Source organism: Perissodus microlepis, chromosome 1 (genome assembly GCF_051167445.1).
Source record: "Perissodus microlepis isolate ML-2025 ecotype Zambia chromosome 1, ASM5116744v1, whole genome shotgun sequence".
Classification (NCBI taxonomy): Eukaryota; Metazoa; Chordata; class Actinopteri; order Cichliformes; family Cichlidae; genus Perissodus; species Perissodus microlepis.
The window spans coordinates 9,264,257-9,280,445 of NC_140461.1; positions in this window are offsets into that span (position 1 = coordinate 9,264,257).

The following is a 16,189-nucleotide window of genomic DNA, read 5'->3' on the forward strand; positions in this document are numbered from 1 at the left end:
ACTGGCTATAATATATATGTTCTAAAGCCAATTATCCTGAAATAATGCATTCTGTTTTATTATTAGTTTTGTGTATTATTATTATACTATGTGGTGTATGTACACAGGGACTAAAAAATGCATGGACTTAAGATATTATGGCGTGTTCTGATAAACCTGCTGCTGATACTAATTCTCCATTTAGATGTGAGATCAGAATACAACAGATGTTGTACTTGTACACATATTATATTGTTATATTGTTATATTGTTATATCGAGTCTGTTTACCCTGCAATTTATTGTCAGTTATACATTTTCACAGTTAGACATAACAAAGAAAACCCTCATAATGCAGACAAATATTTACTTTCAAATGTGTTTCTTACTTTATCATCTGATGCACACAGGCATTGAGAACTCTTGCACATCACTATTTATATGTAGTAATAAAAGTTCTTACGTTTTTAAAAAACTTCTAGTGATAGTTTCCCTGCTCGTTTTCTCCAGCGAAAACGGCACAGCTCCAAAGCGAGTCAAACTGTGATGTGCTGCAATGCAGATGGATTTTTCATTGCCCTGCTTGAAGGAGGGCAAAGCGGTAACATTGCCTCCCTTCTCGCCAGGGTCTCTCTTGTCTCGGCAGCCTCCAGTCAAAACGCATGATCATCATTCCTTCTCTCTTTATCACCACAATGTACCGCGTCCTCACCGCCTGACAATTTCATATACGCTGAAATTCATGACCTCATCACAATGCCGAAATTGATTTAGCATGCTGTGATTTCCTTTTCGCTTCTGAAGCCTATTCTGATTTTTTTTATTTTTGATGGCAGTGGGAATATGATGTGCTGAATTTTTGCGCTCTTCAATTACATTTGATGTCATGAAGTCAGATTTGATGGTGCTCAAACTGCACAAAGCAGATGGTCCAGTATATGACAATAAACAAGGAAATACAGAAATTTTATACTACCTACAAAATTACTACAGATCTCTATTCCCACTTTAAGATGTCAAAATGAATGTATGTCATGTCTTTTCAAAGCTATAAAAGAACTCTGAGGCCCTTGTTCTTGCTATAAAGTCTCCAGTCTGTGAAATATTTACATTCATCGGGCAAGAGACAGAAGATTATGTACAAGATGATTTGTAAAAAAGGAATTGAATTAATATCTGGCTGGGTTAATAAAGTGTCTGGTGTTGTCAAAGATGACAGGTTGAGGCGATGTATTTGATAGGTAGCATTTATAAAATCCCATTGAAAGGCATCATTAATCTTCTCATCTGGATGCCATGGGACATAAAATGAAAGAGTGAGAAATTACTTGTCATCTTCACAGCAGTGCACTGGAACATTTTAAATGGGGATGTAATTGTTTTCCTGATTAGTTCAGCGTGGGCATTTGTCTATTTATTTACATCTTCTGTTAACAAGGACAGTGTTTGTTGTGACCTACTTCCCCCACCCATACCCAATTGCCGATGAAAAATCCCTTTGAGCTCTGGGAGCAGCCTCAGAACTGCTTCTTCTGGAGAAAGGAACATTACAATAGTTGAAGTAGACTGTTCAAAGTTACCAGCAAAGTGAAGGGATTCTTTTCCTTATGAACAAATAGATGAGCACAGAGGAAGTAACTAAACCCCTCTTTACGGATCCTGCTGTGACACTAATGATAATGTATGGTGACTGAGTTGAGCAGACAGGATTAGTGTTTTCCCAGAGAGCTATATATTTTGGATTGATGTTATGTGCATAAAATGAGCCATTATTGGGCTATCTCCCTGGTGTAGGAACTGAACGAGATGAACCACAGTAAAATACATTCAATTTAAACAGATAAATAAGAAGGTTGAGAAAAGAAAAAAATTAGACGGGGTGTTTATCCAAACTATATTCAGTCAACTTTAAATCTTCTTCTGCTTGTTCCCTTTTGAACAAAAAAGGCAGCTTAATGCGTTTGTAATTAACTTTGGTGTGTTCATGCAGTTTTAAAGGAGGATGTGGAAACGGCATCACACGATTGCTGCAGATTTTTTAGCTGTGCATCCATGATGAAAATATCGCTTTCCACTTTATTCCAAAGGTGCTCTATTGGATTAAGATCTGGGGACTGTGGAGACCATTTGAGTACACTGGGAAATGATAAATGGACTGGTTCTTTCTACTTTACCTGAGCACTCAAAGAGCTCTATAGAACATGCCTCATTCACCCATTCACCCATTCACCCATTCACACCCATTCATACAAAACACTTTTTTTCTATGCCTAAGTGCTTTCTATCTTATATTCACACTCCGATAGATGCATTGGAGAGAGACTTGAGGTTAGTACTTTGCCCAAGGATATTTGGCATGCAGACTGGAGGAGCCAGGGATGGAACCACCAAAGTACAATGGTGGTCAGGAGAGATGTACAACAGTAAGTTTCTACAACCATCTGTAAAATACAGTGGATACAGTGGATACAGTGGATGTGCAGTAATAGTTTTGATCCACCATGCAATATCATCTGGAAAGTATCTAATTGACAGTGGCTTCATTTCACAGCAAACCCCAATAGACTTTCAATGCAGTAAAAGCATAGTTGGATGGAAAAGGACACAGTAGAACACTCTCAGTCATGGATTTGCCTCGCCATACCCCAGACTAAGACATTAGTGGAGCAGTGTAGGATCATGTAGACAGAGATCAATACAAAGGTCAGCCAACATCCAAAGAAGAGCTTATTCTTTTTCATCTGCTGGCTGCTGCCTTTAGGGGTCACCACAGCAGATCATGTGGCTTCGTCTCTCACTATCCTGTCACACCAACCCTCTGCATAGCTTCCTTCACTACATCCATGTACCTTATCCAAGTTCTTGTTTCCTCCTTCCTAGGAGCTCTATCTTCAATATCCTTTAAACACATCTGCACATTTTCAAACCATCGCAACCTTGCCTCTCTAACTTTATCTCCAAACCGCTCAACCTGAGCTGTCCCTCTGACATACTAATTTCTAATTTTGTCCATTCTGACTACTCCCACTGAAAATCTTCACACTTTCAACTCTACCACATCCATGTTGGCCTGTTCCTTTCTGCCCACTGCCACCATCTCCAAACCAGACATTATAGCAAGTCTCACTACCATCTTGTAAACCTTCCTTTTCACTCTTGCTGTTATCCTTCTTTCACAAATCAACCATGACACTCATCCTAACCCACTACTATCTCAGAACTACTATTTCCATAGCTTCATGGCATAGCTCATCAGCTTTATCCTCCTGTAGCTACTACAGTTCTGCATATCACCCTTGTTCCTGAAAACTGGTGTTTGCATAATCCTTCTCGATTTCTCAGGCATCCTTTCACTCTATACAGTATTCACTCTCTATTCAAATGGACTTATTCTTATATAGTGCTTTTCTACTCTCCCGGAGTACTCAAAGCGCTCCATACAACACGGTACATTCACCCATTCACACAAGCACTTTCTTCTATGCTTTTAAGTGCTTACCAACTACCTACCATTTACACACATTCATACTCCGATGGATGCATCGGAATATCTTGCCCAAGGATATTTGGCATGCAGACTAGGAGGAGCCAGGGAATCGAACCGTCCGATCAGTAGATGACCCAAGGTCACCTTACAAAAAAAATAGACCACCCCTTGCTCAAAAGGTCCACTGCCCTCTCTCCTAGAGATCCATACCTAGCCTTTGCTAGGCTTGCCTAAATCTGAAGTTGGTCATACTAAATATTGACTTTAAAATGTATTAGAATTGCGCAAACTCACCAGTGTGTGAATGTGAGAGTGAATGAATAGTGGAATTGTAAAGCGCTTTGAGGGTCTCAAATGCGCTGTATAAATGCAGTCCATTATTATTATTATTATTATTAATAAACTCTTTTATGCTAATATGCTAAAAAATATGCTCAATTTCCATTCATATTTACTCATGTTTCAGTTACTCATTGAAATAAATAAGTAAGGTAAGATAGGCTTTATAGCTTTTAGCAGAACCGTCTTTTCAGGCATTTCCACATCTTTCAATTTTGATTGAAAATTTAGCAAGTTTAGATGGTAAAACGTATGAATTTCTTGTGATTTTAGGAAATGGGACAACAAAAGCTGAATTACCTTCATTTGTAGTAGGTTAGCAACTTTAACTAGTCCATCTGAACATATTTGTGTTTGTTTTTTCTTTCTTTTTTTTTTAAGATTGACGTTTTCAAACAGTCCAATTCTGATCTCAGTTGTAATCCTGATGAAATACTGTTTTAGCTTTACAAATAAGCATTGCTCTATGAGTCTGTATAGCCTTGTATACTGTAGGCACTGGGAACAAATGAGATGAAAAACATTAAGTGAGAGGGAAAGTTCATCCATCCACTAAAAACTGCAGATTTCATCCATAATTCACTGTATGCTTTTATTTATTGTTACTATTCAAACTTCTAAAATAATGTAGAGGACATTTTTATTGGCCTTAATGGTGACAAATAAATGAATACAATTTTGAGAAATCTGGAATAAATAAAATTGTAATAGCCCCCCTGAGCTTGAGCAACAACCCACACTCAAAACACACTCTTTCAAACACAACTCAATATCACTGCTTTTTAGAATGAAACTAAAATAGTTAGATCGAAAACTGAACATTTCACAGAACATAGAGAAGTGCAACAACTGACTTACTGTATATTTACTTTACATTTACTTTCTAAACCTACAATTAAAATACCTGCACTGATTTTAAAGGCTCAAAAATAACTCCTGAATGAGCAGATGTTTGCATTTTAAGAGCAGCTGTCATGGGTGGTGCCGGCAACCCATAACATGCATACTTGTTGTAATTGAGAGGTAGTTCTGCTTGTCAAGTAAAAAAGTACATCTGTTTTTGCATACTGCTGCTGCAACTGGCAGGATTTGTTGATAAGGGTTGTAGAACTTCCTGGCAACCTGGAAATAATTTGAACTTTGTCACGGGGCCCCAAGCTGTACAGCGCTATCAGGCAGGTTAGCCATCATTCCTCATGCGATATTTGAATGTTTCTGTCATGGCTCTGCCCAGGATCCAACTGTGGCAGTACAAAGAAAAGACAAAGTTTTATTGTTATTATTATTATTATTATATGTATTTTACTACAGATATGTTATGTCCTCTTACATGTGGGATAATATAAAATAATCATAATCCTTATCTTTATTTACTGTTATTGCTGATATGGAACACCTGAATGTTACTAACATAATTATTACATCACAAATTTATCATACTTTAAAAAAAAGGAAAGGCAAAAAACTCCTGTGGGGCATACTTTGCAAACAACCTGAATGAAATTTACAAATGTTTTTCTTATGCAGCCTCAAGCAATGTGTGCCTGTGAGGTGTTGGTCTCAGACACACACACACACACGCTCATTCATGATGAAACTAGATCTAAAGTTGAACCTGATCACTCCAGTCTCCTGGGAATCTGCTGATGTGCCAAAAAGTCTCAAGTTCACAAGCAACAAAAACCCAAGGATGCAAGCCACCTGCTGCTGCTCAAACAAAACAACAGCCAGCCGCTACAGGTCACACAGATACTTCTTCGAAGCACTGTTGACCAGCCAACCCAACATTAGCATTGATCGAGACAATGCCAGCCTCACAAGTCTTTAATAATTGATGATGAGTCATCACAAAGTTGTTATTAAATGACTATTGCTCACTGCTCTTTTCAGAGGTAACCAGCTGTGTTGTAGGAGAAAGTCAGCTGAAACCTGGCTTTATTTTAATACAACAATTTGCTGCTTCACTGCACAGATTATGATTACTGTAAGTCTAATATACATAATATAGGGAAGCATGATAAGGTTTAAGATGTCAGATTTAATATACTGGGGAAAAATATTTCAAGAGGAAATACGACATGTCGTAACAATATTTTTATATTTAAAAACAGAGCTGAAAAATGCTGTTTTTCTCAGCAACATAGTAGGGCATTATTTTGGATCATCTGAAATTCACTGACCATCCCCCATATTAGATACTCCTCTCTGCTGCTGTCGCAACATCTTTATATAATAGGTGCTATTTCATACTGCTGCAATGAGGAATATGATCCTAAATATCAATGCCTCATTCACTGCACACAGATGCTCAGAGCACAGCTTGAGGAAGGTACACAGACTTAGAATCAGCTTAGAAATTGCTTTTCATCAAGAGGAAGGAAAACTTAAGAAAAAATCTGACGTGACAGATGGTATGTGTGAATGAGTAGGAACAGGATATCATAAGATAGCATGTCTTTTCATACCTGTATAAGCCCATAATTCCTATGATTGAACCAACTCTCGACATGAAAATGGCGGCTCAAAGAAAACCCCATACAAAGAGCTACATGGAGAGGGGTGGGGCACAAACAACAGACACAAGTTAATTTATAGGTAGCTTTTGTTCAACAGCAACCGCAAAAACATTATACCTCAGCAAGTCTACTTTATTAGTTGGCATGGATACCTTGCCTTGTTTTGCTAAGAAAAACAAACAAAAGAAAAAAAACACTCAACGGCACGTCGCATCTGTTCTGCTAACGTTTTTTTCAGTCAACACAGACGTGATTGTTTTTGTGGCTCTAGCTGGAAGTTTGACACAACACCAGATCAAATTGAATCATTTAATTTGAGATCTGTACCATGCTAAATTAAATCTTTACTCTCCTGCTCATCACTGGACTTGAATGACACAAAAAATGTAATTTTTTGAGTATATTTACCGACATTTGTTTTGATAATGTGCAAATATGTTAGCTTGAATTTCAAAGAATGCAATAGTTCCATTCAGGACAGCTTTCTTTGCAAAACTGAGTTCTATCTTGCTGCACAAATGGATGCACACACAAGCCGGCACCCCACTGTGTGTATTAGAACTGGTACAGTATATTTATGGCTGGCACTGTGTCAGTTTTACATAGAAGTGAATGAGAGAAGGAAGTTGCACCTGCCCCTTTGTTCTCCTCCCCGAGGGGGATCTTTGTGTTGCTGTGTGCACTCTGGAATACAGTGACAAATATCAGTCTATAATCCACAGAGACACTGACAAAGAATGAGTTTGTTCCTTCTCTTCTATTCACTGTTACAGTTACATCTATGTTAAATGAGTGGAATTAAGCTGCAGGCTGAGCTATCTAGAAGTATTTTAACAGAATAATCTCAACTACTGCTTTCCTTTTCCTTTTTTCTTCTTTATAAAATCCACTCACTTTTGCACACACACACACATGCATGCACACATGGAAATACAAAAGAAATAAATTAGGCATTCTGCCAGGCCATTACCATTTTTAAAAAGCCATCTACTGATTTAAGGGGGCAAATCCTGAAAAAGAAATCTATTAAAGCAAATTTGTTACAGTATAACGGAGAAAGAGGACATGTTGTTAAAACGCAAAGAGCATCTATATCACCTCGCCTAAAATAAAGAGAAGAAAAATACACTCCTTCCATTTGCTTCAGCTGTTTCTGCCCCATCCTGAGAGATTGGAGCTGCAGAATAAAGAAGGCATCTGTACTCTTCCAGGTCAGTCATGCCCTGTTTGGGAAGGTTGGAATTTGAGATCCAAGGATAAACATCAGCTCCCCAGAGAGGACGGTTACTCGCGTTTAAATACTGCACAGGGAAAATGAATCTCTCCACAAGCAAAACAACCATAAAGAACACTTTCATAGGCTCTTTTGGGAAAGTTAATTCTCAACCTGCACCTTTAGGCAGCACAGAAACTTTGTTTGACTCATCCTTAGCCGCTTCTTTAACTCACTTGAATAACAACCATTGTGCAGAAAATGAAGAGAAATGACAATGTAAATAAAAATAGAAAGTGTCCCATTTTTCTATGAAAACCGCACTCTCCGTTTGCTAACAGAAATCACAGGAGCTAAACTTGAATAAGCCATTTCTTTTCAAATGTTTAAAATGTAATTCTGATATGCAGCATTTTCTAACCCTGCACATTTTCTATTCATTTTGATCACCCATCTCTTTATCCTGGGGAGAGAATAATGTCTCCATGGGCAGAACCAAGAGTAAACAGCTGTGCCTTTGTATTATGAGTGGTTACAGGTAATCAACAATGCATCCACTTACCCAAGACTCTTCACAGAGGGGATTGTTTTCAGCTGCACTCAATGATTGAAAGCATTAGTGATGAATGGCAAACTGCTTAGATGGTTCACAGTCTTTCACTATGACCATGACCACCATGTGATCACTGAGGAAAAAAACATTTTGGTGTTTACTTATCTCTCACATTCAAGTATTGCAGTTTTGAAATTGCAGATGCACAAGAAGATGCTGTTTGTATTATAATTTGCAGAAGCACTATCTGTGAATGTAGTCACAGGCAATGCAAACAGAACAAGCATTTGTTTTTAGCAAGCTCCAGGTGCATGCGTCGTATCTGGCGAATAGAGAGTGTTTTAGGCTTTTGATAAGAGACAAGAATGGTGACATGTGGCTGTGCAGATGCTGAGAAATCCAACATGTAGATCACAGGTAAAATATGGTGAGTTACAAAAGAAACACTTTCATTTTCTAGATCCTTTTCGTTAAGATACACAGTATCTCAGTCTTTATCTATCCTCCCCTCAATACACAGTCACACCTGTTTTCAAAGTAAATGTTATCAGATCAGAGGCCATCCAACCAAATCAAACAGACAAAGCTCAGCTGCTGTAACCTGGTAACATTTCTTGCGCAAAATAGTTTAATCTATTCAAGTAAATCATACATTGAATGGGGTGAGAATAAGTTGCCTTGTCGTGGCTTGAGGGCATTACTTCAAAGTTTAATCTCCAGTAAATGATCTGGTTGTGTGCCTTTCAGGAGAAAATGAATGCATGTGGAGAAAATCAAACATTTTATACATCACCAAATGTTGTTTTTCTGTGGAACATATTTTACTCCTAATGAGCAATTTGGCATGGAGATCATATTTTATTGTTTCTGTAAGCCTGCTGAGATGCAGTTACTGCAATACTGCTCTGCAGTGAACCAGGTCGACCAGAAGTGTGGCAAAAAAAATGAGAAATAATGAGTTTTAAGCTTATCGCACATCGAATCCTTTTTAATAATCAATAAACAAACACCAAAAAAAAAACAAAAAACTGTTTTATAACTTTGAATGTTGAAATTGTCACATTAATAAAGAAATAGATTAAGCTCTAGTTATAGAGCTGATTATCAGTTCCCAGACTTTTTATGGGTCCAGATGGTGTGGTGTTACAAAAATAATGAATGAATTACATGCAAGCATATGTCCAAATGCTTGAAGTAAGAAGCAATTTTAAATCTACGTCTTAGCCTTCATGTGGGATTCATCATCAGGAAAAGTGTTTTTATAGTGATGATAAACATTTCGTGTTCTCATCTCTTGTTCAGTTAATGCTGTATAGAACAAAGTTACATTTTCTTTAATGCTCACTGAAAGTTCTGTCCTTATTTTTTGGCTACATCATGTTCTCTATTTTTTCCCCTAAATTTTAGTTCAGCTTCTGTAATTGTTTTGCACTTATGTGCACAGACAAGCAGTAGAAAAAACATGGCTCTGAGTCACCACTGCTTCATTGTCTCGAGGGTATACAGCTAGCTCATTGTGGCAACCTCTTTTTGTTTGGCTTCACTAACAACTGCCATCAAGATGGCAAAGAAAAAAGATTCTGGCAGATAAACATATCTTGCACCATATGCAAAGAAGAGAAGAGACTATGTTTCGTGTGCCAGCAAAATAAGTAAAAAAAATTGACAGAACAAAATCTTTTAAAATAGCTTATTTTTCTCTTTACTTATAGGTTTTTGACTAACTGCTGTCTAATAGAAGCAGAAATGTCAGGAGTCAAAAAGTACAGTGTAATGGTAAGCGAGTAAGTGGCTGAAGCTGCATTGGTCGAGTATTTATTATCAAAAACCATCTGAGGGTTTTCCAAGTAGTTTATATAAACTTGTTTTTCACACTATAAAGCACCTAATGAAATCTCTATTCCACTAATCTTGCAGCCATACTGAATCTTACAAATCATACAACATCTACAAAACCCCATCCTGTAGTACACAGAACCTAACAATGGCATATTACAACCATTTAGGCTTCTGGGATAAACTACTTAAACTTCAATGGACAAACACTGGCATATAGCTGGAGTTGCAATAATTAATCCAATATTCATTGTCCTTTTAGCTCAGCTTCACCCCCACCTCCTCCACCACAAAAAGGAAAACATCTGCCACTTTAACTTCTAAACGGTCCTCAAGCTAGTTACTAACTGTCTGTGTCTGTCTGTGGTACTGGTAATAAAGGGTTTTTTTCACAAACAGCTTTCAGCATCTGCTGGAAGAAGTGCCACTGATGGGAACAACAAGCGTGAACCAAAACTGTAAAGCTACAAGCTAGTAAACCAAAACAAGACTGAAGACACTATTTGCACCGTGAAGAGCTTACAAAAACTGCAACATTAGATTTGAAATGAATTTGCAGTTTATACTTATCATAGAGCCTTACCGGGCACCTGTGACACTTTTATTTTTATTGTGTTGTTTATTTGTTCTTTATTCTAGACCATATCTATCTATCTATCTATCTATCTATCTATCTATCTATCTATCTATCTATCTATCTATCTATCTATCTATCTATCTATCTATCTATCTATCTATCTATCTATCTATCTATCGCATGTAGGGGAAAAGAACAGAAAGCTGCGTTAGCTATGACAGAAATAACAACCTGGTTCAAAGTGAATCTCAAATACATTTATATATTTAAACATTTACAGACACACAGCCACTGACATCACCATTCAGCTTCTGTAATTCAACAGATGTCACATCACCCCACCCCCTCTTATAACCATGTCTCTTAAATAGTTTGCGGGTCTGACCAGTCAACAGTGGACAGCCTGCAGCAGCATGTCCCAGAGCTTGCTACAGTTGTGTTATGTTATGCTGGATTACAATCAGAGATGACAGCCTGAACAAGTACGAAGCAGATGGTGCCTAACATGGCATCAGTTACAGGTCTTACATGGAAACCTTTCTTCTTTACTTGCCCTCTGCTCCATACTGGCTTGGATCATCAGTAGGATCTCATTGTTCACTGACGTTATTACTTACCTGCACTTTTTTGTTTTTTGCTTAGTGGTGCACTGGAAAATGGATCTTAACCAGTGATAAAATATATTCTATTCTATCTATTCTCTCATAATGTTTGTAAAACGAATCAAATATTGTGTTTGTATCTGTAAAATCAACACATTTGAGAATTATGTTAACAAGATCAAACTAAAAAAAGATTTGTTTGCTTTTGAGCTGTCAGTCATATTCTTAGAACCATGGATTACTGTTTCACAGAAAGACTCATTGTGACAAATATTGGGTCCATTATGTTGGTTCTATGTATAGGTTCAAATCACAGAGTTTGCTTTTGAAAGCAGGGAGACAAAACAGGGGGGAAACCTGTTTATCAAACTAAAACAAGCTGCTCGATCACAAGCAGCTGCCTAAACGTTATTGAAAATTCCCCAAGTGTGCAGCTGCAGCCTTGAGCTTTGACTGTTCCTCTTCAGGCTACGAAGTAATCTGATTCCCTGTCAACATAAACACAGAAACAAATTTTAAAGGCTAAATAAAATTTTCACCTCGTCCAAACAAAAAGATCCCACACTGTTATCAGTAATGCTACATATTATTACTATATTATAGCTCCCGGATCTAGACAAAAAAAGACTTTTAAGATCTTTAAGTCCTGTAAGATGCTTCATGCTAGGTGGCATACTAATGTCTTGTTTGTTTTGTAGACAAAGTAGCGTATTTGCAAAAAAAAACATTAGTCCTTCCTATCACACCTGACAGCTATGATAAGGTTTATCCATGCCACAACCGGCTGTGAAAACAACTGGTTTTGGAGCCTCACGGTTAGCTAAAGGTGACCATAACTGGGCAAGATGATGGTGTGTGTTATGAGCTAAAACTAATCATTTTGGTTAGCAGGCTGAATTCATGAACTTCATGAGTGATGCAAATGGTGACTAACATATCTGTTAATTAATATTAATAAATAGGAAAGTAATATAATCATTTTACCAAAAGTGAAGCCTAAACTTCTTGGATGGGCTTTCTTTCTACTTTATACAATATCATCTTCTTTGTGTTGTAGTTACTTACATTCTGTGAACAGAGCAATATGCATAAAAGAACAGCAGGTCAACAGGTCTGTTTATTGCAACAAATTGATAGTTTCAACAATACAGCAACAATTACCTTTCAAAAAAAAACAACCCAAAACTGTTCTTTGTACTTTTTTTTTTTTTAAACCATGAGTCAGAAATGTTATCCCATGTCAATGAGATCTTTGGGACACTTTGATGTATCACTCTTCATTTTGTAAAGGTTCTCACACTGTCTACATCAGCATGTTGAAAGTGCAACAAAGAAAAGAAGAAAATTATTGTTATTATTTTTATAAATTTTCATTTATTCTACATTATATTAAATATATTAATATATATATATATATATATATATATATACACACACACATATATATATACATATATATATATATATACACACACATATATATATACATATATATATATATATATATATATGTACACATATATGTGTATATATATATATATATATATATATATATATACACATATATGTGTATATATAGTGGTATTCAGGGAAAAGTGATAACTTAGATTCCTTTATCATTTAGTGTAAAATGCATGTTGACAAAATAACCTGTAGATGAGAAAAGCTGGCTCTCAGTGATTGTCCAGTTTTTAACAATAAACAAAGATAATAGTAATAGTAATAATAATAATAATAATAATAATAATAATAATAATAATAATAATAATAATAATAATAATAATAATAATAATAATAACAACAATACAAGACAAAATATAGTCTAGTTAATGTCACTTAGAATCACTGTGACTCAGTTCTTAGAATAACAAACAATATTTGGTTAAGGTGGGGTGCTTGTCAAAGCACCAAAGAGACCTGGAAAATAAGTCAGTAGTTGCTGTTTTAAAAGGTCACGGTGGTATTGCCTAACAGCAATAATCTCCAATATGTGAGAAGTGTAAACACATACATTTTTTTCTGTCTAAATTACAATGTGACATTAAGCTGACCAACATTTTTAGCCAGAGTGTTATTTGACTCCAGATCCAAGTCCAGTGGGTTGAAGTGTAATTATGACTAAAACCAATGATATCTCATTGAGTAAAATCAATCAGTTTTCTCCATCTTTCACTTTTTAAAAATATAATTCAGTTGTGCTTACACTATAGCAGGAAAATTGATTGAAATTTAATTAAGAAATTAGAAGTTTGTTGAATTCATGTTACTGTGGTTTCAAAATGTACATAGTCATTTTCATTATTTAGAAATTATTTTATTAAATATCCATTCTACTTAAAAAATGGGAGAATTGGGATTATTATGATATATTACTGTGATTATAGTAGCAAATTATAAGGCTTAGTAATAAGGCTTGTCATAATGGTAAATTTTACTAACTGCCTATTCAGGAAGTCTGTTTTTTTAGTGAAATTCTAGTATTTTTTTTATAGTACATTTGTTAGCACTAAAAAGTATCTTTATCTTTGTAATACAGGCACACAGTCCATCCAACTTGGTTACTAAGCTTACGTTAGCTGATAAATCTTATTAGTTCTGCTTCCAAAGAGTCAAGAAGGCAACAACCATAATGTTAAAAAAAGGCTTCCAAGTGTGGATTTGCTAACTGTGGATGACATCATGGAGGGTATGTTCGTCTTTAATACACAGTCTATGAATATTACTATAAAATGAAAGACGTGTGAGAAGTTTCTGCACCTTCAAAAACAATTTTGGTGACTAAAATCTCATAAGTTAAAACTTACAAAAAAAGAAAAAGACAAGTTAAAGTTAACTCAAAGGTTAGCATCCCGGGTGAATGTCCCATGTTTTATCGATCAATCCACCATTAACTGACCTCATGTGGACCTTGTTGCTCTGTATTTGACCTCACCTCACTTCCCAAAGCCAGTCTGTTAGAGAGACTGTCTGCCAGAAAGGCAGGAAGTGCTGAAGGCAAATTACCAGCTATTTCAGATACACTGAACTCCCTTGCCCTCCTTGTCCAAATCTCATAAAAACTGAGATGTGAACATAAACTGTATGTTCTCATAATTCTTTATTAACCTAATGTTAGGTTGACAGGCTTACTGAGACACCTTTCACAGAAGTGAAACAATTGAGCACCCCCTAGCTGAGCTACCTTCTGACACATTTCTGGTTTTAGAACAAAATTAGAGCCAAAAAAAAGATGACTAGTAACGCTTTAGTTAAATTAGAGGTAGAGATAAAACTGGCTATTGGTAATTATGCTCCTGCTGAGTCAGTTGCAAGAGAGAAAATTCAGCAGCAGCTGCTTTATGGGTATCTGGAGTATTGTCATTGGCTGAAAATACATTTGGGCCATAACTTACTCCACATTACTCGGTACATGAGTCCTCTTTTCTATTTAGCTTTAGCTGATGTAAACAAATTAAATATAATTTAAAGTAGAAAACAAATGTCAACGATAAGCTGCAATGGAACAATTTCCATACATACTTAAACACTCAAAATATAAACATTTATGTATTATGTAGACTGAATGACTTCTTGATTGGGTTCTCTATTTTAGTAGAATAATGGTCTAAAGCTGGCTCTTTCAGACCACAGGTGTCAAACAATGATAGACTATGCACCCACTCACCCAGTCCTGGATAAATGGCTTTGCACTGGAACAGATGTTGTCTGGCAGCACTTTAAACAAGTCACATTTCAATATCATGAATGGAGTTGAGCAGACATTTCTTTAATTGGCATGCTGTTGTATAAGAAATAATCGGCTCATTTTAGTCAAATGAGTGATGACTAGAAAATGTGGCCTTAAAGAGTATCCATTCTGTTCTTTAGGGACTAATCTGGGAAGCATTCATATTTATTGTCTGTGTTCTGATAGACATGGGTTTTCTTGTCTCACGTGTCAGGGGTATAAAAAGAGGAAGAGATGATTAATGATGCAAGTTTTTCTTTTAAGTGCCATTATGGGGCATCATTCACCACCGCTACACACCACCGTATAACCTCAAGCACAGAAAATCTTTATTCAGCCCGAGCTACCTCTATAAAGAAGACAAAATTCAATCACTTTCCCCTCTGTGAGGAAAGAGACAGGCTGGAAACAGCATGACTGTGTTTTAAAACCAGCTACTGTACAAGAGCTAAGCTGAATTCTGGTGCTGAAAAATAGTGCAACAGCAGTTTGCTTAGAAACAATGAGAGAGTAAGGGTGGCTACACGGTCGATATATCATTTCTCAGTTGTTGTATCTGTAATGAGAATCTGTAGTAAACATGTTAGGCTGTTTTTGTTGCATTTAAGTTCACAATTGTGCGTTTTTTTTCTGTGCATCTTATCTGTGATGATAAATTATGCATACACTCTTCTTTCACTCACATTAACTTGTCCTGCTGCACTCACTCAGTGAATAATTGAAAAAAATGATACGAGCTCTCCTATATGTAATAGCTCTCCTGCTGTAAATAAGTACAATGACTAATTGCTACACTTGTATCTAAACACTTGTGTCTTCTACCAATTACAATAGATTCATTTGAAGCTATTATGCATTACCAATCTTGTTTTGGAAGTGACTTGGGGGAACATAATTAATAATGCAAAGTTAGTGCATATGAATGTCATTTCCTGGAAATTATAATATGCCGCGAATGGATTCCTTTTTAGCAACAAGAAAATACCACGTTATTAATGAAGCTGTACTTAGCTGAAGTGTACTTTTGTCTTAGCCAAGGTCACAGGTTCAGTTTTGTCTCACTCCTAATATGCCATCTAAGATTTAGTTTCATGGCTCCAGTGTTGAATATGTGCAACATATGGACTGCTTGGTTTTAACACTGTGATACACACACATACAGTACAAATATGTCAAACACATGTGGGGCTACTGGCCTTCTGATTATCTGCTCTGGTGCCTGATAGATACAGAAAGCTATCCTTCCAAGTCATGACAATGGCAAGACCAATCTCATTCACCCTGTCACGGGGATTCCTTTTCAGGACACCTTGGCATCACATTTCATCACAGTGGGCAGCTTTAAGCTTGGTTTTACAATA